At 35.7% G+C, this 21,127-nt stretch overlaps 1 long non-coding RNA gene across 1 annotated transcript in view; it reads left to right on the top strand.

The window, feature by feature from the left end:
• Positions 1 to 17,899, top strand: part of LOC112651139 (uncharacterized) — a 41,199-nt gene extending 23,300 nt beyond the window's left edge. Inside the window, exon 3 of the long non-coding RNA XR_007402718.1 lies at positions 17,356 to 17,899. This is a non-coding gene — a long non-coding RNA (uncharacterized LOC112651139). The remainder of the gene's footprint in view (positions 1 to 17,355) is intronic.
• The last annotated feature ends 3,228 nt before the right edge of the window (positions 17,900 to 21,127 follow it).

Raw genomic sequence — 21,127 nt, 5'->3', positions numbered from 1 at the left:
TATAAGTTTCTTTCTTGTCTCTACTTAATTTAAAATTTTGATTATTTGTTAAATATAAAATTTGTATATGTTGTAGAAAAAATAGGGAAATATGAAAAAAGAGAATTTTATTTTATATCCAGATATATCTACTCTTTCTATTGTAACATTCCTAGATATTTCCCCATGTGTTTTACAACCTTTTATATGCTTATGTTCTGCTCCATAGAGTCTTGTAAAGTTGTGTCCTTATTTTGTCATTTAACACTATAACACATTTGCCCACGTTAATAAAGCTACTTGCATGCAAAATTTAATGGTCATATGATTACAGTTGACCCTTTAACAACTTCATGGGTCCATTTATATATGGAATTTTAAAAATAAATGTAGTACAGTACTGTAGATGCATTTTCTCTTCCTCATGATTTTCTTAATATCATTTTTTTAGCTTATTTTATTTTAAGAAGACAGTATACACTACATATAACATGCAAAATATGTGTTAATCAACTGCTATTGGTAAGGCTTTCATTCAATAGTAGGCTGTCAGTAGTTAAGTTTGGGGGAAAGTCAAAAGTTACATGCAGATTTTTGACTGCACAGGGGTTGGTGACTCTAACCTCTACATTGTTCAACGGTCAGTTGTATATCATCATTTATTAACCGTTCCCTTATTATTGGGTATTTTCGTGTATTTTAATGTTTCAGACATTATAAATAATGATGCCCTGCTCAATTTTGTGTCATAAAACTTATCTTCAAGAGTGAGATAGAAAATCTGTTGTTTTTGTAGCTTACAACTCTTCCCACTTCATAAAAACAGAAACCCATTTTGTGTGGGGAATCCTTTTTATTACGTCTTTGAAATCACTGTCAGCCTTATAATGAGCACACATTGGATTTCACAGCCCTAGCTACCTCATTTTCCTAGAGACTGTGACTGGTTCAGGGAAATACACATGATACAGGCCATGACAATCAGAGAATTTTCCAGATGGAGCTTATTATTCAGGCTACTAAATTGATAGGCACCTTTGCTCACTGTTCAGAGTGAATCTGCCTGAATGGTAGAGAAAAAGACAGAGTTTTGAACTATATTATTTAATCCTTGCCTTACTTAAAAAGCTCTATGCCACTACTTTTCAGTTATTTACACCTGTTATTATTTTAGTGTAAGCTAGTTTCAACTTGAATACCATTGCAAACCTGAAATAATCCTGATTAATAAAAATTGGATCTTTGAGGGAAGGTGGCAAGATGACTGATAAGAAGTCCCAGACTCTCTCTTCTACAGAGACACCAATTTGACAATAATACTACCATTCTCTTTGTGAGAAATTCAGAAATCCAGACATGAAACAACTAAGAAATGACATTAGTAAATCCTTCCTTATAAATAATTCCTTTAAATGTAAGTAGATTAAACTCATCAAAAGATATAAAGTGGCCAAAAAAAGTAAAAAAAAAATCAAGATCCAACTATACACTGCCTTCATGAGACTCACTTTAGATTTAAGTATAGATGTAGACTGAAAGTGAAAGAAAGGACAAAGATATCCTATGCAAAAGGTGACCAAAAGAGAGAGAGGTGGCCAGACTTATATTAGGCAAAATAGACTTTAAAGACTGTAGAGACCAGTTAACAAAAGGGTCAATTCACCAGGAATATATACAAGTTACATATGCAACCAATATCATAAACTTAAATATATGAAACAAATATTGACATAACTGAAGGGAGAAATAGACAGCATTATAATAAGAGTAGGCAATTTCAATGCCCTGTCAATATGAATAGAACATTCAGACAGAAGAGCAAAGAAAAAGAGGATTTAAACAAAACTATACACACATAGGCCTCACAGACATATATAGAGCTTCCCTCCCAAAACAGCAGAACACATATTCTTCTCAAATACGTGCAGGCCATTCTCCAGGCTAGAGCAGCTGTTATATCACACAAGTCTTAACAGATTTAAGAATATTGTAATCATATCGAGCATCTTTCCTGAAGAGAGGCCAGGGTGCTCCCATGATTTCTCCAGCTCTTTCTCTGAGAGCAAATTTCCTACGTTGCAAGGAGCTCAAGACTGAGGAGAGAATGAAGGTTCTTCAATGAAATAAGGAGGCAGAGATCAGAGTTTAGGGCATCTAAAGCAGCTTAAATCTGTGAAGTGAAGCATTGGGACAGATGCAGAGATGCAAATCCAAAAGATTATGTGAAGCTATGTCAAAGGCCTATGATTAGAAAATGGATTATGCATGTGGAGATGGAAGGTACTATGGGATTAAGAGTAGAACAGATATACTGGAAGAGATACTGCTCAGTGTTGGAGAAGAGAAGTACTTTGGAGTGACCTCAATATCTACCTTCTTGATACTCTTGGCACTTAGCTAAGGCAACAGAAGCAATTTCCTAGCACCAGCCACACCATATAAAAGCTTCTCTGAATTTAAGGATTAATCCCTCAAATAATATCTGCACTAACCCCTCAAGAAATGCTGTAGAGATATCTTAAAGCCTAAAATTAAGCTCTAGAAAGATGTGCAAAGAAAACACTGGGGGTTGACTCCCACTGAATTATAGGAATTGAGGGAATCTTGGGCTTTATGCAAATCCACACTAACAAAGCAAAAATTCAAGTCCACACAAGTTTATCATAATAATCAGTGATTGAGCTACCTGCTAAAATAAAAATGGACACATTTCAGAAAAAGATTTTTAAAATTCCAGTCTCTACAGTATTTTATCCAATAAATCCAATATATTCTTAAATAAATCACAAGACATTCAAACAGAAAAATTTGATCCATAGTCAAGGAAAAAAGTACTCAATAAGAAAACCAATCTGAGATGGGTCAGTTGTTGAATTTAAGCAGAGAAAGACCTTAAAACAACTAGTATACGTTTCTCTTAAAAAGATCAGTTTTGTTGAGCAAAAGGGTAGAGAATCTCAGCAGAAAAATGGAAACTATTAAAAAAGGAATCTACTGGAAATACTGGAATAGAAAAAAAAATAGCAGAAATAAAAAAATTTACCAATGGGCAGATTCAAGATGGGGAGAAAGAGAAAACTTGATGACAGTTAAAAAGAAATTATTTTATTTCAGCAACAGAGAGATAAAACTTTGAAGAAAAATAAACAAATGGGATGCCAGGAATTGGATGGAAAAATATATAGTAGTCTAATTTATTTTTACTTCATGTCTCAGAAGAATAAACTGGGATTGAGAAGAAAAATTGTATTTGAGGAAATAATGTCCAAAAACTTTTCAAATTTGAGAACACCAAATTACTTAGAAATACTAAAAGCTTCCGAGCAGAATAAATATCAGAGAACCATATTGAAGCACATCACAGTCACACTAGTGAAAACAAAGAAAACAAGAAAACTTGAGAACAGTCACAATAAAAAAGAAAATCATATACAAGGGAACTGTGGTAATAAGGATTGCTGATTTCTCCTCAGAAACAATCCAGGCTGGAAGACAATGGGATGTCTTTCTTTCTTTCTTTCTTTCTTTCTTTCTTTCTTTCTTTCTTTCTTTCTTTCTTTCTTTCTTTCTTTCTTTCTTTCTTTCTTTCTTTCTTTCTTTCTTTCTTTCTTTCTTTCTTTCTTTCTTTCTTTCTTTCTTCTTTCTTTCGAGTTTATTTATTTGAGAGAGAGAGAGAGAGAGAGAGGGGGAGCTTGGGGAGAGGCAGAGAGAGAGGGAGAAAGAGTCTGAAGCAGATCCTACACTAAGTGCAGAGCCTAGTGAGGGGTTCTATCCCATGATTGTGAGATCATGACCTGAGTGGAAACCAAGAGTTGGAACTTAACCAACTGAGTCACCCAGGCACCCTGGAATGGCACATTAAAAGTGTTAAAAGAAAATATAAGACTGTCAAGTCAAAATTTAATATCCAATGAAAATATTCTTCAAAAATAAGATGAAATAAAATAATTTTTAGGGAAACCAACAGAAAGAAGGAAGGAAGAAAGAGAAAGAAAAAGGGGAGGTAAAATTCACCACCAATAGGTTTGGATTACAAACAATGTTAAAAGATGTCCCCTAAGACAGAACATTTCCCTAACTCTGGGAAATGAACAAGGGGTGGCAGAAAGGGAGGTAGGCACGGGCGGGGGTGACTGGGTGATGGGCACTGAGGGGGGCACTTGATGAGATGAGTACTGGGTGTTATGCTATATGTTGGCAAATTGAACTCCAATAAAAAAATAAAAAAAAAAGATGTCCCCTAGGTCAAAAAAGTGTAATAGCTGGAAATTCAAATCTACAAAGAACAATTAAGAGAACTGAAAATGACAAATTAATTTAGAAGGTAAATAGAGATGACTGTTTTCTCTCTTCACATAACTTAAAGTAAAAAGAATAGCACTCTAGACTCAGATTCATAACACATGTAGAAGTAAAAGATAAATGCAACAGAGAAAGGGCAGGGGCAGGTAAATGGAATTATACCTTGTACAGTAAGTGCATTTGCACAAAAGGGAGCCGGAAGTGGGAAACCAGTGAGGGAAGGAGGAAGTGGTAAGGTTGTGTTGATTGTTAGGGGGAACAATGGAGAAAGAATTGTAAAGTTCAAAGTGTAAAATATAAGGAGATATAATGCTGTCCCTAATAAGATTGGTAAGATGAATACTGCCATAGGGCAATAATTAAAGTGACACATACTACTAGCCTTAGAGCAACAACTAAAAAATAAAGAAAAGATAGGTAGCTAGGAAGCCAGCAGAGGAAATAAAACAGGCACTAAAAATATTTGACCAACTGTAAAGAAGGGTGGAAAGGTAGCCAAAACATAAGGGACAGATGAAAAATTAATAGTAACCTTATAAATGTAAACTCAACCACAGCAATTATGAAAAAGAGTTGCATAGAACCATTCATGACAGCTTTATTCACAATAGCCCCAAACTGGAAATGACTTAAATATCTCCCAACTGATGAACAGATTAGAAAGGTGTGGTATATACATATAATGGAATATACTACTCAATAATAAAAAAGGAAGAAATGCAACAAGATGGTTATTCTTCAAAAGATCATGCTGAGTAAAAGAGCCAGAGTGCAAAGTATACAGGCTTTGTGATTCCATTAATAGCATATTCTAGGACAGGCAGAAGGAATCTGTACTGACTAATCTGAAAGTTGGCTGCCTGGGGCAGGAAATGGGGTAGATCCATTGCAAAGGAGGCACAAGGAAACTTCCCGTGATGATAGAAATGTTCTGTATCTTGAAAGGGGTAATGACTATACGGTTATTTGTCGAAAGTCATCAATAGTTATACAGTTATAACGGACCCATTGTACTGTGTATAATTTATGCCACAAAATTATTTAAAAAATTTTTAAAAATATTAAAATGATATGAGTTGTGGGTTTGTGTTGAATTTAGAAAATGTGAAGTATTTTGAGGCTTTGAATGGCATCAAAGAAAGGTGTGGAATTTTTCTGTTTGTTGAAAGAGTCTTAGATCAAAAGGAAAGCAATGCTTTTTGATGAAGGAAATTTGAGAGAAGCTGGTTTTCTTCATTTTGCTATACTCCTAAACCTAGCATGTTGGCCCGCTGAAAGTTATTGCTCAATAAATTTTGGTTGAATTTAATTCATGTTAATTTTCAGAAAATCAATAACCTGAATATATCAAATGATTGCTTTTCATATTTTAATATGTTCTTGTTCATCCTGAAATTAAAGACATAGTTTTCTAAATGAAAGATCTTTATTTTTAATAAATAAGGGATCTTTGGTCTTGTAAAGTGCTGTGCCATGTTTTACGTGGGTTGGTGTTTCCAGCACCTCCAGCATATTGACTTTTGATCCACCCTTTCTTCCAAACCAAGTTCTTTTAGGAAATTTGTTCAAAATTGTACCATGCGAGATATGAATGAAAATGATTGTTTATCAGAGACATATGTTAAATATTATGATTGATTTCTGCGGAAGGCTATATACTTTGCCATGTGTGCAGTTCTTCCCTTCTCTCAACTCTGCCATCTTTATTGAGATATAATTAACATATAACATTGTATAAGCTAAATATGTATAATGTGATTATTTGATACACATATATATTGCTAAATAGTTACCACAATAAGAGTCGTTAAAACATCCATCAACTCATATAATTATAATATTTTTTTTTCTGGTAAGAACATTTAGGATTTACCTCCTTAGCAACTTTCAAGCATGCAATATAGTGAATGTCTTTTAAAAAGCAGATTTATTAATTCTTGTCAAAGATAATTGCTCTGTAAAATTGAGATTGGGGCAAAGAACAGAAATTTAAGTTTACATGGGAAATTTTGAGTTTGGATGAGGCTGCAATGTACCATTATAATACAGTGCACTTGGAAACTGTCAAGTTTGTAGATTGCCAAACACCCTTTGGAAGGAGGAGCTGTGGGTAGATTTTGAATCTGAGCCATTTACTGTCATATAAATAGAAAGACCTATTTCTTTAAAGGATATACACATTCTTTTAAACTCTGAAGTGTCACAAGATCACTAATGATTTTAAGTGTTATCTTGTACTAAATGTCTGTTTTAAAGTTTAGCTCTTCTGTTTTCTTTTTTTTCTTTCTCTCTTTTCTTTCTTTCTTTCTTTCTTTTTTTTTTTTTAGAACAGATTCATGGAGCTCATTAGGTCCCTGCATATAATTTATACTGGATTAAAAAAAAAAAAAGGGGGAGATCTCTTTCGGTTTTTATTATAAAGCTCTTTGGGGCTATTTTCCTTCAATCTAATTTGGTTAATTAGCTGCTTTTGGTACTTAGTAACAGATATTGATATTTGTATTTGAAACATTAATGAATATGGAACTAATTTGGGAAGAATGTTTAGGGATAGTGGACTATTTCACAGTAAAAATTATTTATCAAGTTTGGAAAAATACTTCCGGGTGTTCTATTAATTATTGTAACATTATCCTATACAAAGAGCTCTCCATTGACGTCAAATGATTTATCAGGTAGTCTTTAGTGAAACCTATAGTATACTGATGACAGATTAGAAATTGACATGTAACTATGGATACAAGATAGCACTAGTGAAGCAATAAATCATGGTTTGATTAGACTTTTCTCTCATGAAATGAAGACGTTAGAGCTCAGTTAGGCGACACCATTGATTTTCCTGTCCTGAGTTACTGTCTGTCCCTCTCTTCGTGTCCCTCCCCCCTCATAATTAAAATAATAGCTTACAACAATCAGCTTTTGTCTGAACATCAGTTTGAAGCCGGGGCTCTTGTGAACTCCATATCAAATCTTGTGAAAACTTCCAAATAATGGAAATATTTTTATTTTATTTTATTTTATTTTATTTTATTTTATTTTATTTTATTTTATTTTATTTTATTTTATTTTATTTTATTTTATTTATTTTCCAAATAGGGGTTATATGATTAAGGTATTTGGAGTGACTAAAAGAATACATTCCCTGGAATTCAGTTGCCTGTCGAGGTGTGGCCCATGGAGTGGGGATGGGGCATTCACAGAGCCCCACACTTGTGTAGACAAATGTGCAGCATATTTTTGTCCAATCCTAACCTGGACGCTTAGGTTGCTGGCAGATAACATTGACACACTAGGCTTCGGAAAGTTCCAGGCCACTGGGATCACACAAATAAATATTGTATAAGCCTGCATACAAGCAGAACCTGAAGTGGTGTACTTCATGAAAAGACAATTGAAGGAATCTTGAGGACACTGTGTTTTAGTGTGGCCAAAGGGAGGCAATGATATTTTCATGTGAGGAGACATATATAAGTTTTATTGTTTTATTAATACAGATATATGTAGAGGGATATCTATACAATTTTTAATCATTGGTCTTAGTACTCTATAGTTGCTTTCCAGCTATTGAGCTGTGATTCTCTGTTTTTAAAATGATTATCATTGCTATGTTTTGTGTTTAAGAAAATAACCTTTTGAAATTTTTCTCTTTCTTTCATAAGTAGAGCGTATTCCCAATATGCTCTCAATCAAGAAGCATTAAAAATAAATTACAGACTTTACCCCAACTACTTTTATAGGCCACATATCCTAAATGTTGATATTTTCCCCATGAGTTTTCTTTAATGGAATCAGAAGGACAATAATAGGTATGTGAAAACTTATTCATCATAATATCACTAACTTTATCTTGTCTTTCTTTAGGTTGATTGGTATTGATTAATTTAAGCTCTGCAGTGATTGTTTGGCAGAGATGCTTGTGAATTCCATCGGTGAATATAGCATATTTTTCTGTACTACTAAAAAAAATTATATGGGAAACATTTTCATTTCAGATATGTGTTTTTATTTGCAGTTATAGGATGTAAGTGATAAATAAATGATAGAGCCCACATGTTCTTACTTTAGTAAGTCCAGTTCTGAGTCTAAGAAGTGGTAATAGTTTTATCCTTGACAAAATGCTAGAAACAGCTGTACTTTTACTTTCTGCTGATGTGAATTTTCCATGTTAAAACATGAAATGCAGTGTATGTGTGCTTTTTAAAACTCTCTTTCACTCAATACTGTTATTACTACTAAACCAAATGTCTTATGTAGTGTCTGGCAAATGTAAACAGATGGGGCATCTTTGCTGACTATCATCTGGTTAGTGTTTATTAGTGGCCAATTTACTGCCAAGAGCCCTCATACTTTGCAATCTAAAATTCTATGCAATATTTACTTTATACTAACCTATAACAAATATGTCTTTACTTTTTTATATCTTTACTTACATCAGTGTCTTAGGTTTATTTTGGCAAATATCTTGAGAATATATGACATGGAAGGTGCTCTGCTGGACTTGTCACTTGGGGGTCTACTCATACTCTTGAGACATTGCTCCTTTCTGATACAACAACATTGTTGTTGTTGTTGTTAAGATTTTATTTATTTATTCATGAGACAGAGAGAGAGACAGAGACACAGGCAGAGGGAGAAGCAGGCTCCCTGCAGGAAGCCCAATATGGGACTCAATCCCAGGACCCCAGGATCATGACCTGAGCCGAAGGCAGACGCTCAACCACTGAGCCACCCAGGTGTCCCAGATACATTTCTTGTTTTAAGAAACAATGAAGAATTCTGGACATTCCTATAATTGACTGGGAAATGATGAATAGTGTGCGATAGATTTTCTTATTCCCCAGATAGCAACAGCTCTGTGCAACTTTGTTATCTAGACATGAAAGAAAACAAAATAAAGAATCTCAAAGAATCCCAGATTAGTATTATTAGGGGAGAAGTTTAGAGATGCTGCCTCTACATTTTCTACCACTTCACACACATTTTTATTCGGCTCAAATATATATTCTTTTAAATTAGTAATAGATTGAGAAACAAGGAACTGTTCTCAAATTAATGATATTGAGACCAAATGAGGACTTTCATATTTTCGCTATTGAAATAGTTGGTGTTTTTCCATGACATTTCAAACTACTCCTTTAGAACAAAATTTACTTTGGTCCAGATTTCAAGATGACCAGGTGCTTGGGGTTGCTCACACATTTGACCTAGAAACTCTTATTTATGGCTTATGAACATTTATTGACTTTTTACTCTGGGTTGGATACTGGACTATAAAATGATGGAGAAACCCTCCTCCCTTGAAGGCTTGTTGCTTGGTTGGTAGAGAGACACACATAAAGACAGATGCAATTTAATGTTCTATATGTAGGGGCGCAGAGGAGGAGATAGGGTTGGAACTGGTCAATCCTACTTAATGGAGCTCATGAAAGAATTCACAAGAAAGGTAACATTTGATCTGTGTCTGTAAAGATTGAAGTTTGCTAGGCAGAAGAGCGTGAGGAGAAAAGAACGTTCCAGTGGACACTGGAACAAATATTTTATATTTTTGTTAAGACGTTACTTCATTTTTAGTGAAAGAAAATGCTTTCAGTTTTAAATGGAAGATTTCAGATTTTGAACTTTGAACTCTTAATTAGAGTAAATGTATCAGAAATTATAAGAATCACAGTTGCTAACAATTATATAATATGAATCTATCGATATATGTGACCTCTTGTTCAAAGAGCAAACAATAATGGTTACATGAAGTAAACAGAAAAATCTTTTATTAGTGAAGAAAAGAAAAACCAGGGGATTCACATTGCTTTCATAAAAGCATATTTTCAGGGTGCCTGGGTGGCTCCGTCGGTTGAGTGCCTGGCTTTGGCTCAGGTAGTGATCTTGAGGTCTTGGAGTGAGGTCTTGGGATGGAGCCCTGAGTGAGGCTCCCTGCTCAATGGGGGAGTCTGTTTCTCCCTCTCCCCCTGCTCCTGCTCTCTTTCTCTCAAATAAGTAAAATCTTAAAAAAAAAAAAAAAAAAGCCACATATTTTCACTTGAGAATCACCCAGTGTGCTTGTTGAAAATATGAAATCCCTGACCCTACCCAAGGAGATTCTGATTCAGTGGGTCTGAAGAGGAGGCTCTGGGCTTTGCATTGCTAATAAACTCCGCAGGTTGGGATCCCTGGGTGGCGCAGCGGTTTAGCGCCTGCCTTTGGCCCAGGGCACGATCCTGGAGACCCAGGATCGAATCCCATGTCGGGCTCCTGGTGCATGGAGCCTGCTTCTCCCTCTGCCTGTGTCTCTGCCTCTCTCTCTCTCTCTCTCTCTCTCTCTCTGTGTGTGTGACTATCATAAATAAATAAAAATTAAAAATAAATAAATAAATAAATAAACTCCGCAGGTGGTTGGTGTGTCCACTGAAGTGAAGCATGAGTACTGGACCTCCTATGGTGAAAAAGTGTTTAATATTATTTTTTGTGACCTTTAAAGCATGTTTATGTGCTTCAAATATATTTGATTGAGAAAGTAGAAATTTTCTCCCACTTAATTCAACTGACAACAAGACATGGCCATGCGAGGCCTTAACCCATGTGGGTAACAGCGGCTCACTCTGATGGAAGGGCACATTCCCGTCCAGGCAGTGGTCCTGAAAGCATAGCATAAAAGCAATGGGAAATACAGCCTCTATCCCCTTGCTCTTTCTCACCATTCGGTCTACATATTTGCCACATGAAGTATCCCACTCAGGAAATGCTGGGTTAGATTTCATTTGAGCTAGTATCATTTCTTCTCAGATGTATCAACAAAATTAGTTAGGAGAGGCACCAAAGAGCAAGCTGCATTCTTTCCATGAATGCTCTCTGGGTGCATTGCAGGATCCCCAGCGGAGGTGTGGGCATTGTCTCTGCTGAGTAGTATTTGCTTCAGCATAGTCTTTTGGGTTATTCTGTTACACTTGTAATGCTGATAAGCAAATACATTGTTGGCTTAGTTAAAAAGACTTTGTGGACTTGCAGGTGTGACGTCCAAATGTAGACTTCTGAAGGATAGGAAATAGGGAGATAAGAGGTGTGACTTTCATTCTTTGGTCCCTGAGTTCCCACTGTTCTCCATTTTGCCTTCTTTGCTTCCTCCTCAGTCTGGGCCTTGGTTACACCACTTCCCATCATTCTCTTGTTCTTCTGTTAGCACAGACAGCAGCAGGACAAACAAAATTGAGATTCCCCTCAATTTTGACAGTGACAGTTTTCCTGGTTCATGACCTGAATATTTTCCAGAATTAGTTTATGATGTATGGCTCAAAGTTCCTCTTCACATTCCGATTACTAAAATAAATAGTCATCAAAGCTCTTATTTTACATTTTATAATTCAGTGGTGATCATTGATATTTAATGTACGTGCTACGTGTTGCTTAGTTTATATGTTTAAAATTATACCTATAAATAAAGGTGTCATTTGTTTTACACCAAAAATTAATTAATATTGCTCTTTATATTTTATTTTATTTTTTTTTGGGGGGGGGTGCTCTTTATATTTTAGCTGCCAGATTGTGCAGACCACAAAATGACGAGAAATTACTTTTTCTACTGTCTTTATTTCAGGTACTGATGACAACAGGGCAATTTTCTTTTAGGGGGATTCTTTAGAAATCGTATAAATCCCAACAAATTCCAATTTATTAAACTGCAAATTTTGAAGCCTACAATAGATGGGAGGGGTTTTTACTGTTGTTGTTTCAGTCCTTTTGTCATGTCTGGGTAATAATATTAGAAACAGATCAAAAGTCCTTGAACTTTACATAAGACTGGAACACACTAGATGGTGCTCTTATCCCAATTGCGATCGGGCCCTGGAAACAGTGCTAGAATAAAGTTAGGATAAAGCTAGAATAAAGGAGAGAATGCTCAGCGTGCATATTGGGTTTTGTCTTCCAACAGAGGATACACTCATGTCAGATTGTATAATTCCCATCCACCGCATTGTATTTGCATTTTCCTCAGAAATGACTTGCTGAAGCTTTGCACTAGCACAGCCTTGATTTGACTACACATGTGTGGGTGTGAGCATGTGTGAGCACATGTGTGTGATTGGGACCAGGCAGGTAGTCTGCTTTATCTGACTTAATTTCTGATTTTATTGCTCACGACTTCATCAAAGGAGCACTCCGTGGCAATCGACTTCCTTGGACATAGGTTACCTCCTGCCACCTCCTTGTTTCCCACTATTTTTCTCCATATGGGATATCTGTCCATCACCTGTTTCCATCGATATTTTGTCCATTCTGCAGGACCAATTTCAGATGCTATGCCTCCCATGAAGCCCTTCCTCATTGCTTTAATTATTTTTCTGTTACATTGAATTCCTGTAAGACTTCCATATACTCAGTTTATGCCTATCATTCTCTGCTTCAACATTCTTCATATATTTTTCTTATTATCTTGAGAAATGGACAATTCCTTATGCAGTTCCTTCTCCTTCTTCTTCCTACATCAACCTTTACAGGAAATACTACATCTTGAACACAATTGGTGCTTACAAATGTGCGTGCATTGAACGAAAAGAAGAATGAATAAGTGAATTGCTATTAGAAAAGCATTTGTCTGGATACCCTGTTTGCTCTCCATCTTTCACCACACTGCCCTGGACTGGAGAAATTGACCTCTATCGATTACATCGATCACTCTTTCCTCTGGCTTCCAGTTGACATAGCCAATAGAAAGTACAATAAGAATTAGGAAGGCAAGAGAAAAGTAGAGGTATTTATTCTTCAATCTCACTCTGTGCCAAGTCATCGGTCGTCTCCAGCTCTGTTTCCTCCCATAAGGCCACAGCCCTTGACGGGTATCTAGTAATCACTCCCTCCCTTTGCCCCTTCAAGCCAAGAGGTGGTAACTTTGACACTTCACTCTTCCTCATTTGCGTTAACTTCGTCTCTTTAAAAAAAATTTTCTGGTTTTCTTGAGAAACAATTGACCTACATCATTGTATAATTAACTCTGTCTTTATTAATCTCTCTGCAATCAACTGATGGAAATGTGACATTTATGACCCACGTACAAACTAAGACCCATAGAAGGTCCTTAGAAAATGAGTTGGCTCATATAAGACATTATTCTTTCTGATAATGTGACGAGGCATCATGTCTTAAAGGATTGTTTGTATAACTGAGAAATGTGATTTCCTCTTGCTCTCAGGTCAGAAGATAGCCTACTCTGATACACACTAGTGCTTGCTCTCATTTGCTAAGGTGTTCAAAATAAGCATATTAATTATTGGAGGGTATTTATTATTGCATAGAAAAAATTATCTACAATAATATTAGTGATAACTTTCCTTATATTCAGGCTAATTGCCATGTACATATTTTCTTATTTTAAAACATTCCATTTATTATTTTTCTGCTAATATACAGAATCACTGACTCAAAGAACTAAAACAATGGGTTTCAAATCATTATGTGAGAGGATTCCCAAATCAAATGTTTACTTCAACATAAAAAACAAAATGCATGTGAATTTAACCTTTAGCAAATACATGGTGAAGATGGGCATCAAGATATTAGATGGTATAAGAAAGTATATTGAATTGACAATACTAATCTCTCATGTGATAGGATTCAGATGAAAATCTTTTCTGCTTACCAAAAGAAAAAAAAAATGACTTAAACAGGTTTAGGAATCTGTTCATTGATTCTCTTCCAACACAGACTATAGCCATGCAGAACTTTTTTTCAGCAGTAAAATAGCAGTAATTTATGTAACTCACAGAGGTTTTAAGATGGTTAAATGGCATAACAATATATACAGCATCCTGCTCAGGCCTGGCAAAATGTGTTCCATAGATCCTAGTTGTCTTATTTTTCTCAGAATCAGACAGTCAGCTGCCAGATGATCACATTGAAGCTCAGGCCTCCTGATTTCAAGGTCAGTTCTGACTTACTGATGCTGACCCAATTTGCCTTCGTGTGCATTAATTTCTTTTTTCAGTTATACTTTTCTCTTTGCAAATATGTAGAGTGTAAAAGCATCTCAGGAAAATCTAGGCTACAATATGGATTTTAGTCTGCATTAGAAGTTCCACTGGTATCGTGTATGTAGTTATTATCTTAGACCTTTGTTCTTTTCCCCTCTGATACTCACAAACTCTGATACAAGAAAGCCATGGCCTACGTGATTAGAGCATTTGATTTTTCATTCATAATTTGCTATCATTTTTGAGATTGTGTATTAAATGGCCCCTTGGACCATGTGTTTCTGGCTTAGACCTTGTAGACACTGCCTATCCACTTCCTAACATTGGACACCTGATCTCTGGAAGAATGGCATGAGTCTTATGTGCCTCTCTCTCTTGCAGTTGTGGGACTGGCAGCCAACAGAATTCCACTTCCTACCAATCTGACCCATTCTTTGGCTGACTAGGTCATAGGCCTGACATTGGGAGATAAGGCAATTTGGGGGGAGAGAAGTTTTTAAATTTGTTTTGAATGTAGAAATTTGAATCAAATTATTTTTTTAAATATTTTATTTATTTATTCATGAGAGATGCAGAGAGAGAGAGGCAGAGAGACAGGCAGAGGGAAAAGTAGGCTCCTCATAGGGAGCCTGATGTGAAACTCGATTCCAGAACTCGGGGATCACGCCCTGAGCCAAAGGCAGATGCTCAAATGCTGAGCCACTAGGCATCCCTCGAATCAAATTCTATTTCTGGTTAAAGGAAATTTGTAGTTGTTGAGTTAGAACTTTGTAGTTCTTGGGTAGTTGTTTAATTTGCTTTAGTTAAAACCAGTTGGATATTTTCACTCTTTGGATGTCCAGGAAAGGACAGCCATGCGGAATCAATAGATAAAGGTGAAAATATCACATAAAACTTTCAGAGAAAGAAAACATCTGAATCCCAGTCCCTGAATAATAGAATACTGCTCTTAATTTTCTTTCTTTCTTTTTTAAATTTTTATTTATTTATGATAGTCACAGAGAGAGAGAGAGAGAGAGGCAAAGACATAGGCAGAGGGAGAAGCAGGCTCCATGCACTGGGAGCCCGACGTGGGATTCGATCCCGGGTCTCCAGGATCGCGCCCTGGGCCAAAGGCAGGCGCCAAACTGCTGCACCACCCAGTGATCCCAGCTCTTAATTTTCTTTAAAAATTTTCAGTTTCTCCTGAATTTTGCCTCTCGGTATTGATCAAGCTTCATATAATACATACATACACATGCCTGTATGTGTTCGTAATTGTAAAATCATATTTTGTGTGTGGGAATATATGTATATAGAGATAGAAAAATCTTAAGATCATTCTTATGTGTTCTAGACCTGATCATGTCCAGATTTTTGTGGAGAATCAAATAATTTTTCTTGCTGATGAGGCTGCCTTGGCCAATACCAGCATATGCAATGCATGAAGGACAATGACTGTTTTCAACATAGAAGCCCACAAAAGAATATTCCATTGATACGTGAATTACTTCCCAGAAGTGCTATTACTTACAGAGTGAGTCGTAAAGCACAAGCTTTCTGCCCATGGTGCACCAAATACAGCTGAGGGCTGTGTGTACTTGGACACAGAAGGGCCAGGAGTGACTTCCTGCAGTACTACATGTCCTTAGACCCCTGCTTAGGTCCCAACAATTACCTCAAATGAGAGAGATATAAGAAAGATGGTGTCCTAATCATCTTCCACTTTTATCAAACCAAGGTCCCTGGAGGAAAACCAGGAAAACCCCACTCAACACAGAAAATATGGATCCCAAAGTATGGAAAAAGGACAGGAAGTGAAATAAAAGAGAATACTATTGCCATATACATTAAAAAGATGATTTTTTACCTATATATGAAGGATTGTTATACATACTAAGAAAAATCTGAGATGACATTTTTTCCCTGAAAGAAGTATGTTTTTTTTTCTTTTTTTTCTTTTTTTTTCCCTCAATGATAAATCACAATATTTGGCAGACATTTGTCTCAGAACATGCAAATTATCATTTGAAAATAGTAATTGCTAACATTTCTGAGAACTTGCCATGTGCTAAGTGTTTTATATTTCTGCTTAACATTTGCCACCACCCTGTGACATATTTTCTTTCCTCCATTTTACTAAGAGGACCTTAGGGGATTAGGACAATAACCAGGTCAAATATGTTATTAATGGAGGCCAGAATATAAATGGCTGTCCAGCAACTGTGCATAATCATAACAAAAAAGAATGAGGGAATTATCAGTAACACAGATGCTTTTCATTTATAACTCAAGATACTAATAAGATAGAAGAATGATTCTTAAAGAAATCAGAGATACTTATCAAAGTGATCTTTCCAAGCCTATTGGCCACAGGATGATAAAGGAAGGCACCATCTGAGCATATGAAACAGCAATGGCTAACTTTAGTCTTTGTTAATTAACACATTTTATCCTTACTGAAAGCAAAAATGGCCTCAACCCTGGTCTTCAGAGGACAACATAAGCTTGATAATAGCATTCACTAAGTTACACTTCTTATCTGGTTTTGCACACTTGGGAGCTAAGATCCTGATTGTGATAATCACTGCTAGTTGGGTGATCTTCACAACTGCAATTGAGGAGCAAACGTTAAATAAAATCAAATGCCACCTAAGTATCTAAATAAAAGTCGAAGTTCAAGCAAAGAGGATGAGTATGAAAAGAATTCAGAATAAAGAAGTAGATTTGTTGAATCCAATTTAATTATACAGCGACTTATGTGAGAAGATTGCAGATTCAAATCAGACTTGAAAACTGGGTAATGTGATGCTAGACCCCAAAGACAAAGTCTTCAGGAGTCATTTAGAAGGCATGAACTTTGAGTCCCTATTGGCATTGAGGTAACCATAAGTGGCTCAGCTCATTATTTAAGAACATACAAAAAATTGGTTATATGCACTTCCACCTTTCTTGACCCTTCCCTCAAAAATCTCTCTAGTTAGTATGAAACCTGAGAAGATATGAAAGCTGAGAAGATAACCTCAATGTTCTTTGGATAAAAACCCTAGTTATCTTGAAAAGGTAGAATTATTTAATTAGTGGGTATTATAGATTCACCTGGGGAACTGAAATATCTGTTTTCTGTTTCTTTTCATAGCTGGACCTGCTGAGATTTAGCTGGATTCACAAAAACCCATCCAGGGACTACACTTTAGTCCACATCAGACTCCCTTGTAACTGTAACCATATCACTAAATTGTGGACAACCCAATGTGAACAGTGCTGAGTTATGCTCCTTCCTGGTCTTTCCATTAAAATAACTGAGTGTGCAGTACCCTAGCTTTTTACTCCCTTCCTGCTAGATGGGAAATGGTTACAACTGCTTTACTTTAAAATATAGAACACATTTTGGAGATGGGACAGTCTAGTCAATCCAAATAGAGGAGTCACTTTACTACCCATCTACTTCTAAACTCTTAGATGAGAAAGAAATAAAACTATATCTTGTTCAAACAAATGTATTCTAAATAGCTTTATTGAGATACAATTTGATATACCATAAAGTTCACCTGTTTTAACCATATAGCATTTATAGAATTGTGTGACCAAGACCTTAACTTAATTTCAGAACATTTTCATCACCCCCAAGCCCTCAGCTGTACCCCTCTGTCCTAGACATACACCAACCTACTTTCTGTCTCTATAGATTTGCCCATTACGGACATTTATATAAGTGATGTTATGTAGTATGTGAACTTCTGTGACTAACTTTCATTCAGTATAATGTTCTTGAGGTTCATCCGTTTTGCAACATATGTCAATTCTTCATTCCAAGTCATTGCCACGTAATATGCCATTGTATGGATACGCCATAGCTTGTTTTTTCATTCATCATTTGATGGACATTAGGGTAGTTTCCACTTTTTAGCTAGCATAAACCATGGACATGAACTGAAAAGGTTTTATGTGGACATGTTTTTTTCATTATTCTTAGGTATATGTATGTAAGAATAGAATTACTGTCATATAGTAACTCTATGGTTAAAAATTTGAGGAACTGCCAAACTATTTCCAAAGTGGCTGTAGCATTTTTTATGTTCCCACCAGTAATATATATATATCATATATATAACATATATATATATATACACACACACACACTAAATTATTACATAAATCATATACTGGAATAAAGAAATCAGGGACAGATGACTTATGAGAATATTTAGACTATGAATCTAAGAGACAGAGAGACAAACAGTGTTCACTTGTTGAAATATATTCTAAGAACAGTTTGTGGCCTAAGGAATGTATTACTTCACGTATAATGGGAATTTTATATATACATAAATAATATAATATATACATATATATATATATGAAATGTGTCTTGAAGTATCTTTTTTATAAATTAAACTTCTACCCTTGAGTGATAATCAAAATATTTAAAAACTAATGCAGCTTAGGGAACAACCAGTGTTGTGCTGAAGTCCACTTAAACTGACCCTTGAGAACTAATTGCTAAATATTTAGGAATTTTATCAGCCAGTTATTAAGTCTTTGGTACTTTGAAATCATCTGTTGGTGAAGTATTTACACCACAGAAAGTGACAAATGCTACAAATCAGGGGCTTTCTGTTCTGGAAAACTGGTTTACCACACCACTGCAACCAACCAATAAAAATGGATGCTAATACCGTAGGAATAGAGGCTGGTTGTAAATAACGATTTCTTCTGCATGAGTTGAATTTCAACTCTTTTTATTCCCTTATTAATACATGGGACATATGGTTTAATTCCAGCCAGATATAAGTATAGAAATAGTAAAATAAATTCAAAGCATTCATACTTTTGTGTTGTCTGGAAAGTACTTCACCTATGTGTTATGTCAGTATTTTTAACAGATTTTGGCATTTCAGAGAATGTAGGAGATTGACTTAAGTTTTAATTTATAAAATGAGAATTGACTTAGGCTCGTGACTTTAAGTTAGAAAGTAGGAGAAAATTATTGTTCATAAACAATGCTAAAAATTTAGAATGACTTGGTGCTCACTGTAATTTATAAGCTAAATTTATTAGATTTATAAAAATGCTTTAAGTACTTTAAAGGTGGAGGATCTGGGTCGCTCAGTGTTTGAGCATCTGCCTTCGGCTCAGGGCATGATCCCGGGGTCCTGGGATTGAGTCCTGCATCGGGTTCCCTGCAGGGAGCCTGCTTCTGCCTGTGCCTATGTCTCTGCCTCTCTCTGTGTCTCATGAATAAATAAATAAAATCTTTTTTTAAAAAGTACTTAAAGTGTTTTGTTTATAAGATGCATTTGAAGTATTTCAAAAGAAAATCTAATACAATAAACTGATAGATCCAGTTAAACATAGTTACTAAAATGCTTCTCTTGATGTTTGTTAAAATTTACCAGATGACTGGATAGAATAAAATGATTTACTGGTTGAACTTCAAGGATTTAGGAAAATATAATTTTTGTTTTGATTTTAATAAATCAAATATTACTTTTCAGAATCAAATTAAGATCTGTCCTAGTTACTAAAGATGCTCTCAAGGATGGGAAGGTCACTCAGTGACATGCAGAATCTATCTAGGTGGATATTTCTAGGTTTCTGACTCAAAAGATGACAGAAAAATATGTAAAAAGATTTACTGAATAGGACTATCCCTGCACCCTAGAAAGAGAACCAAGAGGATCCACCATGTAATTCTGATAGGGGTCTCAGTTTCCTCTTCACTGGGAACTTGTGTTAATAGTTTGTCATCATGACTGAGCAATGACCCCCCCCACTGCCCTGCCCGGGGCCCAGTGGCCTCTTTCATTCTGATTCTTGTCTGTGCTCCACAACCAATATATTAATCTTTTCACATCCAATGTCCTTATAACTATTTTCAGATTCTCCATCTCTGTTGATGCAATTGCTCCATTTGCCTCAAATATTAAACATTTATTAATAACTTTTCATACAAATTTAAAGTGCTCTGGAGAGTGCTGGTTGCCAAATGGAGAACGTTATCATGGGAATGGCTCTTAGCCAGAGGCTCGGCCTCCACGAGCTTCTTTCTCTGCTCTCTGAGTCCGCCTGCCTCCCTGCAGCAAACAGAACGCTCTACTCCACATTTCTCATGAGAAGAGTTCCCTCTTGGCTTGAAGTGCAATTTGTAAAGTATAAATCTAACCATATCAAGATTCTTTTTCTTTTGCACAATTTAACATCCTTCCTGGTAGCAACAGTTCAGAGAAATCTCTGTTTAGAGTTTTGCTTTTTTTTCCCCCTGAATTTTGTGCTCAATATAGTGAGGGTTACCTTTGTACCCTAAGCTAACCCTGGATATCACATGGGCTACAAGAACAGTATTTGGCTGTGGGACCTGATTAATTCAGCACATTCTGTTAATGCTTCCAAGTTTTAAATACACAGGCTTTTTGTTGTTGTTGTTGTCATAAGCAACTTCCAACCTCACGTTCACAGGAGGACATCTGCAGGAAACACCACTCTCTGGTTTTCATCCTATCCATATTTCAGTGTATAAACGTTTACATTCCTCTGGAGAAAAATATTTAAGATTCGATATGCTATGACTATTATCAAAATTCCTTGAGAGATGATCATAATCTGTTATATACTAATAGTCTGAGTTCAAGAAGATAACCCAATTTTAAAAGCTTACTTATTCCTAGAGAAGCCAATCCTAGACAGATCTTGTCACAAGAGAAACCAGACCCATATTCATCATCTAAGTGTGTGAAAATCTTGTATAAATAAGCTAAGAGGTTGAAAGACACATTACAGATTCCAAATGGCTTGTTTGTTGGGTGCTTGAGATTTTGGCATCAATTTCCCAGACAACTGAAGGCCTACCAATACTGAACATATTTCATCTTTTAAGTGACTGCATAGTTCTGATTGACAAAATCCTAACT

Source organism: Canis lupus, chromosome 16 (assembly GCF_003254725.2).
Source record: "Canis lupus dingo isolate Sandy chromosome 16, ASM325472v2, whole genome shotgun sequence".
NCBI lineage: Eukaryota > Metazoa > Chordata > Mammalia > Carnivora > Canidae > Canis > Canis lupus.
This window is presented reverse-complemented; position numbering and strand designations above follow the sequence as displayed.